The following is a 17,047-nucleotide window of genomic DNA, read 5'->3' on the forward strand; positions in this document are numbered from 1 at the left end:
TACCTTCAAAATGTTTCTGACCCTAAATAACCCCCATTCTGTTCATTCCCACTGTCATGGCTCAGATTTAAACCCTTATCTCTTTTCTGAAATTTACCCATAAACCATGATTCTAATTTCTCCTCACTCTGTGTTCCTTACTGTGACTTGAATTATTGTTGGAAAATTTTGCTTCCATCATGACTCTTCCCCACTTGAAAAGCTTTATGACTCTCTCTATTTACAGGCAGAACATCCAAACACATGAGCAAGTTAAGTAAGACTTTTCATACCTTCACCCGCCATCTTTTTCTTCTCATTTCCTTCCTCTCTTTCACTCTGTGCTGTAACCTCAGTGGACGAGTCCCTGACTCACCGTTCCTTGAATATGTTATGTATATCCAAATGCCTGTACCCTTGTTTGTGGCCAGTTTGCTTCCTTTAACATGCTCAGATCCATCTATAAAGTCCTAATCATTTTCCAGGACTCAGTTGAGATGAATTTTCTCTGACACCCCCTTACTCCTAAGGAATTTCTCACCAGGTTCTCTCTGTTTTCCATCGTGTTAAACATCCCTTTATTTCAGCCCTTTAATATTGTGTTGCAATGATTCATTTTGTAGCTGGTATTTGGGAAACAGAGTTAAATGGGCTCCGTGGGAAGGGTCAGGTCCCCATAAATTAACCCTAAGTTATTTGATTCAGCATAACTAGAATGAGGGTTTGCACAGCTCACACTCTGAATTAGCAACATTTAGATTTCTTTCCCTACCTTTCAAAAAATATCTTCCAAGCCTCCAGGGGTGAGAGGGCAAACTTAATTTAATTTTCAAAAAAGGCAGGAGGGAGTAAAAGGACCCGGCACTGCTTTTAATAAGCCCAGCACAGTTTAGCTACTGGAGTCTCATTTATGTAGTTGCTCAGGTGGACACAAGCAGAGTCACAAAGGTGACTGAGTGATAGAGCAATGTGATTTGGTGGGTTGTTGCAAACCCTGCCTGCTCTCCTACTATTTTAAGGGCAGGTATGTGTGTCCGTCCGTCCATCCATCCGTCCGCATATGTATCTTATGGTCTCCTTGATTAGTCCGGCTATTCTAACCTTTTCCATTAACTGACAGTATAAAATTATGAATATTTACCCCAACACCTAAAAGTACTTGCACATAAAAAAGCCCAAGCCTATTGGACACCTCCTGATGCACCACTTCAGATCGCCTCGGCGTCACCTGTATCTAGTTTCAGCCACTGCTGTCGTAACCAATACTGAGTAGGCTTCAGTCGAATTCCCTCTGAAGCAATACCATATATTGTTCTATGGTCAGAGGACATACTCCTAATAATTTTAATTCTTAGAAATTTTTAAAGACGTGCTTTATAGCCCAGCATATGATCAATTTTGGAAAAATTCCATGTGCAGTTGAGAAGAATGTATATTCTGCCTATGTTCAGAAATGCCTTATAGCTGTCAATAAGGTTGATTTTGTTATTTGTTATTTTATTTTCTGTTTCATGTGTCTGCTTGTTACTGCATGTTGTCAGTTACTGATAACTTCCTAATAGGATTACAGATTTTTCTATTTCTCCTTTTATTTTTTTCTTGAAGTGCAGTCAGTTACAATGTGTCAATTTCTGGTCATGTCCCAGTCATGCATATGACTGTATTTGTTTTCGTATTCTTTTTCAGTGAAGATTATTACAAGATATTGACCATTGTTCCCTGTGCTATACAGCAGAAACTTCTTTTTAAACTCTTTTTAAACTCTATTTTTACATATAGTGGCTAACATTTGTAAATCTCATACTCCCAAATTTATCCTTTCCCACCACCTTTCCCTGGTAACCATAAAATTGTTTACTATGTCTGCAAGTCTGTTTCTGTTTTGAAGGTGAGTTCATAGTATTCTTTTATTTTTTTTAGATTCCACATATGAGTGATATCATATGGTATTTTTCTTTCTCTTTCTGGCTTACTTCACTTAGAATGACAATCTCTAGGTCCATCCATGCTGCTGCAAATGACATTATTTCTCATTCTTTTTATGGCTGAGTAGTATTCCATTGTATAAATATACCACAACTTCTTTATCCAGTCATCTGTCCATGGACATTTAGGTTGCTTCCATGTCTTGGCTATTGTATATAGTGCTGCTGTGAACACTGGGGTGTATGTACCTTTTCAAATTAGAGTTACCTCCAGATATATGCCTAGGAGTAGGATTGCTGGACCATATAGTAAGTCTGTTTTTAGTTTCCTGAGGAGTCTCCATGCTGCTTTCCATAATGGCTGCACCAAACTACATTCTCATCAGTGGTGTAGGAGTGTTCCCTTTTCTCCACACCCTCTGCAGCATTTATTGTTTGTGGACTTTTGAATGGTGGCCATTCTGACTGGTGTGAAGTGATACCTCATTATAGTTTTGATTTGCATTTCTCTGATAATTAGTGATATTGAGCTTTTTTTCATGTGCCTATTGGCCATTTGTATGTCTTCCTTGGAGAATTGCTTGTTTAGATCCCTTGCCCATTTTTGGATTGGGTTGTTTGTTTTTGGTTATTAAGTTTTATGAGTTATTTGTATGTTCTGGAGGTTAAGCCTTTGTCAGTCTCATCATTTGCAGACATTTTCTCCCATTCCATAGGTTGTCATTTTGTTTTGCTTATGGTTTCCTTTTCTGTGCAAAAGCTTATAAGTTTAATTAGGTCCCATTTGTTTATTTTTGGTTTTATTTCTATTGCCTGAGTAGACTGCTCTAGGAGAACATTGCTAAGATTTATGTCAGAGAATGTTTTGCTATATTTTCTTCTAGGAGATTGATTGTGTCTTGTATTATATTTAAATCTTTATGCCATTTTGAGTTTATTTTTGTGTGTGGAGTGAGGGAGTGCTCTGACTTCACTGATGTACATGCTACTGTCCAGTTTTCCCAACATCACTTGCTGAGGAGACTGTCTTTTCTCCATTTTATATTTTTGCCTCCTTTGTCAAAGATCAATTGACCATAGGTTTTATTTCTGGGCTCTCTATTCTGTTCCATTGATCCATATGTCTGTTTTTACACCAATACCACACTGTTTTGATGACTGTAGCTCTGCAGTATTGCTTGAAGTCTGGGAGGGTTATTCTTCCAGCTTCATTTTTTTCTTCAACATTGCTTTGGCAATTCTGGGCATTTTGTGATTCCATATAAATTTTATGATTGTTTGTTCTAGTTTTGTGAAAAATGTCCTGGGTAATTTGATAGTGATCTCATTAAATCTGGAGATTACCTTGGGCAGTATGGCCATTTTAATGATATTGATTCTTCCAATCCAAGAGCATGGGATATCTTTCTATTAATTTAAGTCATCATTAATTTTCTTAATTAATGTTTTGTAGTTCTCCATGTATAAATCTTTCACCACGTTGGAAATATTCATTCCTAAGTGTTTTATTGTTTTGGATGCAATTTTAAAAGGGATTCTTTCTTTACTTTCTTTTCCTGCTAATTCATTGTTAGTGTAAAGAAATGAAACTGATTTTTGTGTGTTAATCTTGTATTCTACTACCTTGCCAAATTCTTTTGCTAGCTCTAGTAGTTTTTGTGTGGAGCTTTTAGGGTTTTCTATATATAATATCATGTCATCTGCATATCATGGCATTTTTACCTCTTCTCTTCCAATTTGAATCCCTTTTATTTCTTTTTCTTGTCTGATTGCTGTGGCTAGGATTTGTCCTATATATTATGAAGTTATATTATTTTGTGTATAAAAATTTAGAATTGTTATCATCTACTTATAGGTTGAATTGATAATCACTATAAAATATTCCTCTTTTTTTAGTATTGAATCTTGCCTGTGACCTATTTTGAAGCTATGTTATTAAGTCTATAAAAACTTAGAATTGTTATGTTTTCTTTATATATTTGACTTTTAATCATTATGAAATATTCCCCTTTAATTTCGGTATTGAATCTTACCTAAGGTCTGTTTTGTCTTCTCCAGCTTTCTTTTGTTAGTGTTTTTCATGGTATTCCTGTTTTCAACTTTTTACTTTTATCCTTGTTTTCAAGATGTGCCTCTTATATGTATCATGAATTTTTTAGTTTTAAAAAAATCTACTTTAGCAATTATTGTCCAGTTATAGTAAATGTAGTTACTAATTTTTTATCTATCATCTTATATTAGTTTTCTGTTTATCTCACCTGATATATAAAGTAATAATTTTAAAACACTTTTCAGGTAATGCTAAAGCCTTAGAATACACTTCTCGTTTCCTTTTTGTGTCATACACTTTAACTCTAAATGTATTTCAAATCATGAGACATCACTATCATTGTTTTGTACAGTCATTAGACTACATCTTTATCATGTCTGTTGATCTTTATCCCTTCCTGCATCTTGGAGTTTTAATACAGGAACATTTTCCTTCTACCTCAAGAATTCCCTTTCATATTTACTTCAATGGGGATATATTGGAGACAAATTCTCTCTGTATGTTTTTGCCTAGAAATATTTTTTTTATCTTCCTATTGAAGGTTGTTATCATCAGGTGTAAAATCCTAAATTTAAAGTTTTTATTTTTCCCAGTACTTTACAGATAGCTCTCTGCTGTCTACTGGATTCCATCATGTATGTTGAGAAACCAGCTGTAAGTCTTAATGATATTCCTCTGAAGGCAGTGTGCATTTTTTCCCTGTAACTGCAGTTAGGTTTTGTATTTGATTTTTGTATTGATGTGAGAAATCACAGACAATGGGTGTTATCTCTCATTACAGAGGATTCACTTTTCTTTCTTTTTTAAAAAAATTTTTTTATTGATTTATAATCATTTTACAATGTTGTGTCAAATTCCAGTGTAGAGCACAATTTTTCAGTCATACATGAACATATATATATTCACTGTCACATTTTTTTCTCTGTGAGCTACCATAAGATCTTGTGTGTATTTCCCTGTGCTATACAGTATAATCTTGTTTATCTATTCTACAATTTTGAAATCCCATCTATCCCTTCCCACCCTCTGCCCCCTTGGCAACCCCAAGTTTGTGTTCATGTCTATGAGTCTATTTCTGTTTTGTATTTATGCTTTGTTTTATTGTTTTTGTTTTTGTTTGTTTTTAGATTCCACATATGAGTGATCTCATATGGTATTTTTCTTTCTCTTTCTGGCTTACTTGACTTAGAATGACAGTCTCTAGCTCCATCCATGTTGCTGCAAATGGCGTTATGTTGTCGGTTTTTATGGCTGAATAGTATTCCATTATATAAATATACCACCTCTTCTTTATCCAGTCATCCGTTGATGGACATTTAGGCTGTCTCCATGTCTTGGCTATTGTAAATAGTGCTGCTATGAACATTGGGGTGCAGGTGTCATCCTGAAGTAGGTCACTTTTTTTCTGTTAAGCTACTAGAGTAGAATAGACATCTAAATCCAGCAAGAAAATGATTTGATTTCAGACCAAGTTTCAGAACTCATAGTATCAATCCTACCTCTTTTTCACCTCAACTCCTAGAGTGAATCCCCCCAGTGTCCCTTAATGAGATTCTTGGGTGTTATCAGGGCCTTTCATATTTGCTAGGTCTTGAACTCACTTTTTCTTCAAAGCGCTGAGAACTATTGAAAATTTTGTTGAGTTTTGGTCTGCCTTTTGTACCACATAGCTTAAGAATTGGCACATGATTCAAAAGGAAAACTGGGGTAGAACATTGGACTGCAAAAGGAAAACTAAAGTGGGGATCAGGCTTGCTTCTCTGTACCGCTCTTTTCTCCAAGACCCTGGCCTCTCAAATTCTGGTCGTCTTAGAGATCTTAACTCTAATTTTTATCTCAGTCCATGAGGTCATCAAGACTTTGCTTATACCTCTCCTCTTAGCAGTTACTTCTTTTCCTCGCATCTCAGCCTTCCATCCTGTAGGGCTGAAGAACTGGCGTGTGTCCCAAGGAGAAGAGTAAGAAGCAGACTGCTGGGATTACCTCGGTGAACTCTCCCACTCAGGATTTTGGCCCCTCAAGTTACGAACTCCCTAGAAACTCCTGATGGCTTCAGAAAGGTTTTTGGAGGGTTTTATTCAGATATTCTAGTGACTAACTGAAATGAAAATATATTGACTTTACCAGCCACAGCTTTTTGTATTGTTTCTCTTCCCACTGTGAAATGAGGCTATCCCTTATAAGAAAGATTATGGTTTTGGAAGAAAATCAGAAGCATGTAGACTGATTTTGTTGAACAGGTTACAGAACACCCCATGAGTGTCCTGGTGCAAAGCTGGATGCTAAAAATAGACAGAGGAGTAACACCATCTTTGCCCTCAAGGATTCTGAATCCGGTTGGGTGACAAGCAAGTAAACACATGATGTATACAAGTGTTAAGTGCTGTCATAGACATGCACGTAGGCTTCTCCAATAAACAGAGAAAAAGAAGATTCATTTAATCTGACGGTTGGGGAGGGAAACAAAACAAATCCTGTCACTGTGTGCATTCTGATTTTCTCTGTGTAAAAAGAACCTACTGCTTTACAGGGTCAAAGGATACAACTCGCCAGGTATCACAGAGATAGGTCAAAGTACTTTTAGCTATTTACTGTCCGCTACATATTAGTTATAAAAACACCGTGGGAACAAAATGAATGTAATCTATATACTAACTGGGGCCTTCTTGCCCTTTGGATTTCAGGGCATAATTGTCCCAAACTTCAGACAGTTCCACAGCCTACGATATCTGCTAATTTCTAAAATTTATCATCTCAGGGTCCCAGAGCTTCTGGCTCATACAGCCTTGTACTGTGTGGAGTTTTGCTCCAAATAAATGTCAGTTTAGAATCTTTATGCTGCAGGAATAGAAATTCCAACTCCAACTATAAGGGGCTTAAATATTAAAGGGGCTTTACTGAATAATCTATCTGGAAAATTAAATTAAAGAGTCAAGGTTAGTTAATTCAGTGTCCCAACATTGTTACCTCTGTGCTCTGCTGGCCACAGTGTAAGCTTCGTCCAAGCCTGGCTTCCTCGTGGTCAGAGGACACAACCACACCTGCATCCTTCTTCATTCAAGTCCATGTAAGAGAGTTTTTCTCTTCCTAAACTTCGTTCTGATTATACCAGCTAAGGTTACTTACCTACCACTGTGGCTATGGCCAGGAAAACAATATACTGTATGGGTGGAATTACCTTTCCTCAGGCACAAGAACTGATTGAAGGGTGGACACCACAATGAAATCTGGATATTGCTAAGAAAGGAGAACAACAGACTAATGATTTTTGGTGCACAGCCAGAAGTGTCTACGCTGTCCACCCAGACATAAAAGTCAGTTCCCACTGGAGTTAGTTCCAAAGAATCTTCCTCCACACAAAGCTTAATGAAAAATGTAGGTGTTACCAGAGATTTTTTAAGTGACACTGAGTCAGTTATGTAATATGCATATCAGTGCGTATCTCGTAAGAAAACTCCATCTTAGCAATGGTTGTCTTCCTCCCATTTTCTTTTCAGCTGTCCCTTATGTGGTTACCTCCCTCAGACTCTTCCCAGAGAAAGTGTCCAGATTCTCTGACTTCTTTTTCTGTCTGCGAAGTCTTGATATCAGGCAGCAGTGGATTTAAAGTGGGGAGTGTGAAGACTTCTAGCCTAACTCTTATTTGCACATGTCCCCAGAAGAGTGGTCTCCTCAAAAGAAATTCATGGAGAATAAAAAATTTCCCATCTTACACAATGAAATATTTCTTCTGAAAAGGGGACTCTTTCTACACAATAATTTGTATGCAAATATTGCAGCATTATTCATGATAGCTGAAAAGCAGAAACACTCTGAATGTCCATCTATGGGTGAAAGGATACAGAAAATATAAAGTATCAGTCCAATAAAATACTACTCAGCAATGAAAAGGAGCAGTTATGGTTATGTGCTGCATCACAGCTGTACCTCAAAAACATTACACTGCGTGAAAGAAGCCAGATGAAAAAGGCCATATATTTTATGATTCTATTTATCTTAAATGCCTAGAAAAAGCAAATCTATAGAGACTGAAAGAAGAGTACTGGTGATCTGGGCCTGGGGTGGGAATAGCGATAGATGGCAAATGAAGACATCTATCTTTTGGGGGCTGAGAAAAAATGTTCTAAAATTGGATGGAGGTAGAAGTTTCACAACTCTGTAAACTTACTAAGAATCATCAAAATTGAGGTAGAAGTTTCACAACTTAACTAAAAATCATCAAATACTTAAAATGGGTGAATTTTATAGTACATAAACTATACCTTAATAAGGCTTTAAAAAAAATAAGGTGTATAGCACAAGGAACTGTATTCGGTACAATAGCCTATAATGAGAAAGAATATATATACGTATGACCGAATCACTGTACTGTACACCAGAAACTAAACAACACTGTGAATCAACTATACTTAAGTGAAAAAAAAAAAAAATAAAAGTAGGTGTGAATGTGCTTTGGTAACCAAAACGTGAGTAAATTGAACATGTGTCACTTTCAGGTAGAACATTAACAGGCAGCCCATGAGTCACTTATCTCGTTCCCCTGACTCAGTGGTCACGGAGGTGAGTGTTATGGTAGAGCTTCCATCAGCCTGAGCCTGTGTATGACTGCCAAGGAGCAGAGCCCCCACCACCCCACAGTGAACACGGGCTGTGAGCAGGAACCAAACCCTTGTTGGATAAAGCCACTGGGGAGGAGGGGAATATACACACACACACATATACGCAACACAAATGAGAGGTGTTAACGCCACAATGCTTTTCATTAAAAAAACAAAACAAAACAGATTTTGTTGTACTACATAAACAGCCTGTTGTTAGACATGGACTGGCTTTAGATTGCTCCTCCTATGCCACCAGATAATTAAGCCTTTGAGGATTCCATGCATAGAAAAAAAAAAAAAGCCTGTTTTGCCTTATAAATGCCACAAAGCCAGGATGGGAGACAGTATGTTTCACTTGATTCCTTGATTTTTTTTTTCCTAACCTCCTAGTCTTGTAACAAGAGAGACAAAGCCCTGCCATACTTTGAGCGAGCTTCTAAGAATAATTAGAAACTGTGAGGTGTCTGTGTCTTATTCTGAAGTCAAAATGATTTATGCTACTTATTATTTAATGACTGATGCTTCGACATCCTCATTGCACAGCTGCAATTGAAAATATGATCACATTGTGATATTTACGTTGGAGGCAAGCGGTCTTTTGTGTTTATACCTTGTATTTAATTCATTCAACATCCTTTTCACTTCATTGCTTCCTCTCCCCTGGCAAGAACAAACTCATGCACTGAGCTCAGATCAGCTGTCAGGATCTGTGAGCTCTGAAGAGGGTCCTAAATTTGGCAGCATACACTCCCCCTCACGAGAGATTCCAAATGAACAAGCCACGGGCTGGGCTTTCCTCCCCTCACCACCCACATTTTTCAAAAGTCTTTAAACTCCTTCCTTCTCCCTTCAACTCTCAAGGGGAATTGCACTGATAAGGTTTCTGTTCATCAAAAGGATGGAATGGCAGTGGCTTTGCTATTCCCAGGACACCTCCTTCTGGAAAAGGGCGGCTTCTCCCCTGAGAAGCTATTAGAAAGAACAGGAGTTCTGCGGCTCCCATCATGAATGTATCACTCCACTTCAGTTATTGTGTCTGCGGAGTCCTTTTCCTCCTGTCTCTCTCCCCCACCCTCAAGCAGTTTTTAAAATCCATTACCTAGGGAGTTTCAAATTGTATCTGACCTATTGATTCCATGAGATGGCCGTGTCCAATGGGCATGCAATACAATATACAACCTGGAGCCCAGAAAAAGGCATCTCGCAGATGAAGTAAGGAATATAGAACAGTAAACCGTGATTTGGAATTTTTAGGGAAGTGAAGGAAATATTTATTAAGTGTCCTGATATGGGATTGGAAAATGAGCTGGTCTATGGAAAGAAGCTATGTAAAGCATAATGCATTATGCAGATACAAGGCGTTGCCTTTATTAATAATAACTGAAAAACCAAATCATAATTCATTAGGGGCTCTAAGTCACACAGGCATTTCACCCACATCTTTCTTCTTGATTTTAGGATGTTTTGTTGCTGGGACACACCTGTAATCAGAGTATGTTTAAACGGGAGGAGGGTGTTATATTAAACCTTGGCAGTTTTCACCCTTTTGCAGTTCCAGGAGAAGGTTTTGTGGGAAGTAGTATGAGTGCCTCAGAAGCAAACGTTGCTTAAACCACCCTGTGATGCAGGGCGTCCATCAAAGATGAGGCGGCTGGAAAGCTGCGTCTTTTGCTCTTTACACTGGATATAAACGTCTGGTCTGAGATAACTGCTATGCCATAGACCAAGACGTTGGATAATTTAATTCTACCAAATCTTTATTTTGTGCTAACCTGTGACCCAATCGCTATGTTAATTTCTCTGGGGATATTAAAAATATGTAAGACACGGCCCATAACCTCAAGGAGTTAAGATTATAATTGAAGGAGCTTACGATCGAATTGGTTAAAAAAGGAGGGAAGGTGTTAACAAAGTGTAAGATGGATCCTTCATTTTATTTCCTTCATATATTAGCTTGAAGAACCAAGGAATAGTCCTGCTTTGGAGGAAAAATGAACATACACAAATAAAATTAGAGACACAAGCTTTTCTATTGTGCCTCAAGCACAAAGCCTCCCGTCTCTCCGTTCTGCAGAGTGAGTGGAGAAACCTACAGGATTAGACATAAACTGTGTGGCCGCTCTTCAGTGACCACTATTGAACTTCAAAATGAGTTTAGTCATTAGCTTTGACAAATGAGGGGCCTGTTATTGATTTTTACACATGTCTATCATGGGATCTATTTAAAAAGATCAGTCAATTCCAAGAAAGATTATGTTAATCTTATTGGTTTGATTTCCTAATGGGAGGAGGCAGAGCAAGGAGTCAAAGGAGAGGTCCAGAAACAGGCAGTATCTGTATCATTTTCTTATATCAATTCAAAAAAAATAATTTGCGACAAAAAAAAAAAATCAAGTGTATCTGTCTTATGGAAGAAAGCTAAGAATATATTGATAAATCATTCCAGACAATGTTAACCAACAGCTCGGGAAGTTCACGGAAAAGGACATTGACAGGAGGGATACAATTACTAATTTATTTGTCTTTTTATGGTTCAGTTAAGAGTACCTTAGGTAGCCGAGCACATGGCAGCTCGTCAAACTTCACAGGGTAGCTGTCAGAGTTTTGACTGATGTACAACTGCTACTTGCTCACGTTTGCCCTTCCTTTCAGCAGAGCACACACAGGTAAGACAGCTTGTTGGTAATTTTTATTTAATGCTCCCAGGATCTGTGGCTGCACTTTATTGAAAGTTCTGACAATAAAATTCCACTCCTGGAAATTTCCAAGGTTTCTGCTGTAAGCACATCTCCACTTAAACAAGACCTTCCTCTGGAATTAGACAACTCTTTAGGGTCTTTTCGGATGCTTTCTGATCTTGTAGACAGCTGTTTAGTATGTTGGAGATTGTTTGATTTTGTTTTGTTTTTTGTTAGCTCCACTGGAAGGGCTAAATGAAAAATAAAACGCAAGGAATTAGCAGTGCAAAGACACAGCAGGGCAGTAGGGAGAACTTCACGATTTTGAATCAGCAAATGCCAAGTTGTACCCACTCTGACCATTTTTACCCTTCTTACTCCCCCTCTTTCGCCCTCACCTCCAATCTAATCCACTCACTAGATAGAAGTGCTCATTTACTAGCAGTCTTTGGTGTCACTTCTACAATTTTACCTTATTTTTCTAAAAATTGAGCCTAAAACCTTTTTCAAATAGGCTTGAGTCCTGGACCATTTGGTGTTTGATCAGAAGCCTTTTAATTGTCCAGGAATTACAGACCAGTTTTGACACCACTTAAAATTTCTGGGCAGATGTTTGAAGGTAATAAATCATAATATGGCCTTAAAATGCCTTAACATAGTAAGGCAGCCATTTACCAAGTCTCATCTGACAACCTCAGCCACCCACCTGAGAGTGTATCAGTGAGACAATCGGAGACCCATCACAGTGTTTCTAAGGTCATAAACAAAACTATCATGATTCCCAATGTGAAACTTGATTTGTATTCTCACAAAGAAAGTCAGAAGTGCTGTTACATAAGGCTTGATTAGCAAATCTTTTGAAGGCATACGCTAGCAGTTACTAGAATTAATTTCTCCTAAACTGGCAGTCACATGTATATTTTTATTGTATTCATGTAACCTTTTGTATTTGCGTGATTCTAACATTTTGGAATTCTACCCCTAACAGAATGATAATCATTTCATATAGGAAATGATATCTTATCACAGCAAAAAAATGTGGGAAGACTATAAACTCAGAATAAAGTCCGGGCCTTTCAATTGAACAAGTTTAGCTTTATGAAAATATCCTTGCATTGTTTTATTAGTCAAGATTAGCTTGATCATTCTGCAGAAAAAAATAATCCTAAAACCTCAGGTTCCTTAAAACAAAATGCATGACTTAATCAAGCCATGTGTACACGGGTTTTTTTGAAGCGTTACTACATTTTTCCATAATATAAGAAGCATAGAAAAAGTAAGAAAACAAGGCAACCCACACACTGAAACCTAACATTTTTGTGTGGAAGAAATAAACACAATCTACATTCAGATTTTATTGTCCAAAGCAAACCACATGGGCTCAGCCCTTGCTCAACAAGGCAGAAGTGTATAAACACTCTTGCACGGATTGGATAGTATTGAGTCCACACTTCTCATCCTGAAGATGAAGAAGCCCCAGTGATTTTTCATCTCTGTATCTTAAGTGACTATCATACCATCTGACCCAGAGTGTTAGTAATTGAATGAGAACTTAAACCCAGGTATTTTGACTCAAATTCTTCCCCACCCCAAGACTGGTTTCAGCAGTATCTGATACCTAAATGTGTGCAAAGATAAAGGTATATTTACATACAAGTCCCAAGGAGTACTACCTTGTCTTCATTTTTTTTGTTTCAGAATAATCACCCAAGGTAATTACGACAGGTGTTTTAATCCTGATTTTGGACTGAAGGAAACTGAGCTTTAAAGGGAAGGAAAGTGGCTTATCCAAGATCCTACCATAAATAGTGCAGAGAGTGCAAACCGAGATTCCCGCCTGAATCCCCGAATCCTATTGAGTTGGCAGGTGTGGTGTAGACCAGCAGCCCCGTGGCACAGGCCCTGGGATGAGAAGTGCCCCTTTGATACCTCTTTCCTAGTATCTGTTTCAGGTTCAGTTATCTTCAAACTTTTGCCTTGTGAGCTTTTTTCCATCAAGTTCTGATTCAGTTTGGGTTTTTGTTGTTGTTGTTGTTTTATTTAATTTTATTATTGAAGTACAGTTGGTTTACAGTGTTGTGTCAATTTGTGGTGTACAGCATAGTGATTCAGTCATCTATATAAGTACATATATTCCTTTTTGTATTCTTTTCCACTATAGGTTACTACAAGATAGTGAATATAGTTCCCTGTACTATACAGTAGAAACTTGTTATCTATTTTATATATATTAGTTAGTATCTGCAAACCTCAAACTCCTAATTTATCCCTTCCCACCCCACTTCCCCCTGGTAACCATACATTTGTTTTCTATGTCTGTGAGTCTGTTTCTATGTTGTAAATAAGTTCATTTGTGCAATTTTTTTTTTAGATTCCACATATAAGTGATATCATGAGGTATTTTTCTTTCTCTTTCTGGCTTCACATAGTATGACAATCTCCATGTCCATCCACTTTGCTGCAAATGGCATTATTTTATTCTTTTTTATGGCCAAGTAGTATTCCATTGCATGAATATACCACTAGTTCTTTTTTTTTCATTTTTTAAACATTTTTTATTGATTTATAATCATTTTACAATGTTGTGTCAAATTCCAGTGTAGAGCACAATTTTTCAGTCATACATGAACATATATATATTCATTGTCACATTTTTTTCTCTGTGAGCTACCATAAGATCTTGTGTACATTTCCCTGTGCTATACAGTATAATCTTGTTTATCTATTCTACAATTTTGAAATCCCATCTATCCCTTCCCACCCTCTGCCCCCTTGGCAACCCCAAGTTTGTATTCTATGTCTATGAGTCTGTTTCTGTTTTGTATTTATGCTTTGTTTGTTTCTGTTTTTGGTTGTTTTTTTTTTAGATTCTACATATGAGCGATCTCATATGGTATTTTTCTTTCTTTCTGGCTTACTTCACTTAGAATGACATTCTCTAGGAGCATCTATGTTGCTGCAAATGGCATTACATTGTCAGTTTTTATGGCTGAGTAGTATTCCATTGTATAAATATACCACCTCTTCTTTATCCAGTCATCTGTTGATGGACATTTAGGCTGTCTCCATGTCTTGGCTATTGTTAATAGTGCTGCTATGAACATTAGGGTGCTGGTGTCATCCTGAAGTAGGGTTCTTTCTGGATATATGCCCAGGAGTGGGATTCCTGGGTTATATGGTAAGTCTATTCCTAGTCTTTTGAGGAATCTCCATCCTGTTTTCCACAGTGGCTGCACCAAACTCATTCCCACCAGCAGTGAAGGAGGGTTCCCCTTTCTCCACAGCCTCTCCAGCATTTGTCATTTGTGGATTTTTGAATGACGGCCATTCTGACTGGTGTGAGGTGATACCTCATTGTAGTTTTGATTTGCATTTCTCTGATAATTAGTGATATTGAGCATTTTTTCATGTGCCTATTGATCATTTGTATGTCTTCCTTGGAGAATTGCTTGTTTAGGTCTTCTGCCCATTTTTGGATTGGGTTGTTTATTTTTTTCTTATTGAGTCGTATGAGCTGCTTATATATTCTGGAGATCAAGCCTTTGTTGGTTTCATTTGCAAAAATTTTTTCCCATTCTGTAGGTTGTCTTTTTGTTTTACTTATGGTTTCCTTCGCTGTGCAGAAGCTTGTAAGTTTCATTAGGTCCCATTTGTTTATTCTTGCTTTTATTTCTTCTAGGAGAAAATTTTTGAGATGTATGTCAGATAATGTTTTGCCTATATTTTCTTCTAGGAAATTTATTGTATCTTGTCTTATGTTTAAGTCTTTGATCCATTTTGAGTGGATTTTTGTGTATGGTGTAAGGGAGTGTTCTAGCTTCACTGCTTTACATGCTGCTGTCCAGTTTTCCCAACACCATTTGCTGAAGAGGCTGTCTTTATTCCATTGTATATTCCTGCCTCCTTTGTCGAAGATGAGTTGACCAAAAGTTTGTGGTTCATTTCTGGGCTCTCTATTGGTCTATATGTCTGGTTTTGTACCAATACCATGTTGTCTTGATGACTGTAGCTCTATAGTATTGTCTGACGTCTGGAAGAGTTATTCCTCCAGGCTCTTTCTTTCTCTTCAGTAATGCTTTGGCAATTCTAGGTCTTTGATGGTTCCATATAAATTTTATAATGATTTGTTCTAGTTCTGTGAAATATGTCCTGGGTAATTGGATAGGGATTGCATTAAATCTGTAGATTGCTTTGGGCAGTGTGACCATTTTAATAATATTGACTCTTCCAATCCAAGAGCATGGGATAGCTTTCCATTTTTTAAAGTCTTCTTTAATTTCCTTCATCAGTGGTTTGTAGTTTTCTCTGTATAATTCTTTCACCTCCTTGGTTAGATTTACTTCTAGGTATTTTATTACTTTGGGTGCTATTTTAAAGGGGATTGTTTCTTTACTTTCTTTTTCTGTTGATTCATCATTAGTGTAAAGAAATGCAACTGATTTTTGAACGTTAATCTTGTAACCTGCTACCTTGCTGAATTCTTCAATCAGCTCTAGTAGTTTTTGTGTGGACCTTTTAGGATTTTCTATATATAGTAACATGTCATCTGCATATAGTGACACTTTTACCTCTTCTTTTCCGATTTGGATCCCTTTTATTTCTCTCTCTTGTCGGAATGCTGTGGCTAGGACTTCCAAGACTATGTTGAATAGCAGTGGTGATAGTGGGCATCTTTGTCTTGTCCCAGATTTTAGTGGGAAGGTTTTGAGTTTTTCACCGTTGAGTACTATGCTGGCTGTAGGTTTGTCATATATAGCTTTTATTACGTTGGGATATGTTCCCTCTATACCCACTTCGGTGAGAGTTTTTATCATAAATGGGTGTTGAATTTTATCAAATGCTTTTTCTACATCTATTGAGATGATCATGTGGTTTTTGTCCTTTCTCTTGTTGATATGATGTATTACACTGATTGATTTGCATATGTTGAACCACCCTTGTGTCCCTGGGATGAACCCCACTTGGTCATGATGTATAATCTTTTTTATGTGTTACTGGATTCTATTTGCTAATATTTTGGTGAGGATTTTGGCGTCTATGTTCATCAGTGATATTGGCCTATAATTCTCTGTTTTGGTAGTGTCTTCGCCTGGTTTTGGTATCAGGGTGATGGTGGCTTCATAGAATGAGTTTGGGAGTATTCCCTCCTTTTCAATCTTCTGGAAGAGTTTGAGAAGGACTGGTATGGGTTCTTCTTTTTATGTTTGGTAGAATTTCTCAGTGAAGCCATCTGGTCCTGGACTTTTATTTGTAGAGAGGTATTTTTTATTGCTGTTTCGGTTTCATTTTTAGTGATTGGTTTGTTCAAGTGGTCAGTTTCTTCTTGATTCAGTCTTGGTGGATTGTATGTTTCCAGAAACTTGTCCATCTCCTCTAGGTTATCCAGTTTGGTTCCATATAGTTTTTCATAATATTCTCGTATGATATTCTGTATTTCTATTTTTATACCACAATTTCTTTATCCAGTCATCTGTTGATGGGCATTTAGGTTGTTTCCATGTCTTGACTACTGTAAATAGTGCTGCTGTGAACACTGGGGTGCATGTATTTTTTTGAATTAGATTTCTCTCCAGATGCATGCTCAGGAGTGGAATTGCTGGAACATATGGTAAATCTATTTTTAGTTTTTTAAGGACTTTCCTTTCTGTTTTCCCGGGAAACCCTAGCCTCGGTTTCTATAAGTGTGCAAAATCAGCCCACTGCCCTGACACCTCTCTGCTGACCCCTTGGACGAGCGGAGAGTCCCGGCATCAGTGTGGATGCACCAGAGCTTATATCAGACTGGAGACGTAGCACACTTACTTCCCTCATGAT

General features: G+C 37.4%; 1 long non-coding RNA gene across 5 annotated transcripts in view; it reads right to left on the reverse strand.

Moving 5' to 3' along the window:
• Positions 1 to 11,056: 11,056 nt before the first annotated feature.
• LOC140696838 (uncharacterized) overlaps positions 11,057 to 17,047 on the reverse strand; it is a 486,199-nt gene continuing 480,208 nt past the window's right edge. For all 5 annotated transcript variants that reach the window (XR_012073389.1, XR_012073386.1, XR_012073387.1 and 2 more), the window contains one exon: positions 11,057 to 11,484. This is a non-coding gene — a long non-coding RNA (uncharacterized lncRNA). The remainder of the gene's footprint in view (positions 11,485 to 17,047) is intronic.

The sequence above is a fragment of the Vicugna pacos genome, chromosome 6, assembly GCF_048564905.1.
Source record: "Vicugna pacos chromosome 6, VicPac4, whole genome shotgun sequence".
Classification (NCBI taxonomy): domain Eukaryota; kingdom Metazoa; phylum Chordata; class Mammalia; order Artiodactyla; family Camelidae; genus Vicugna; species Vicugna pacos.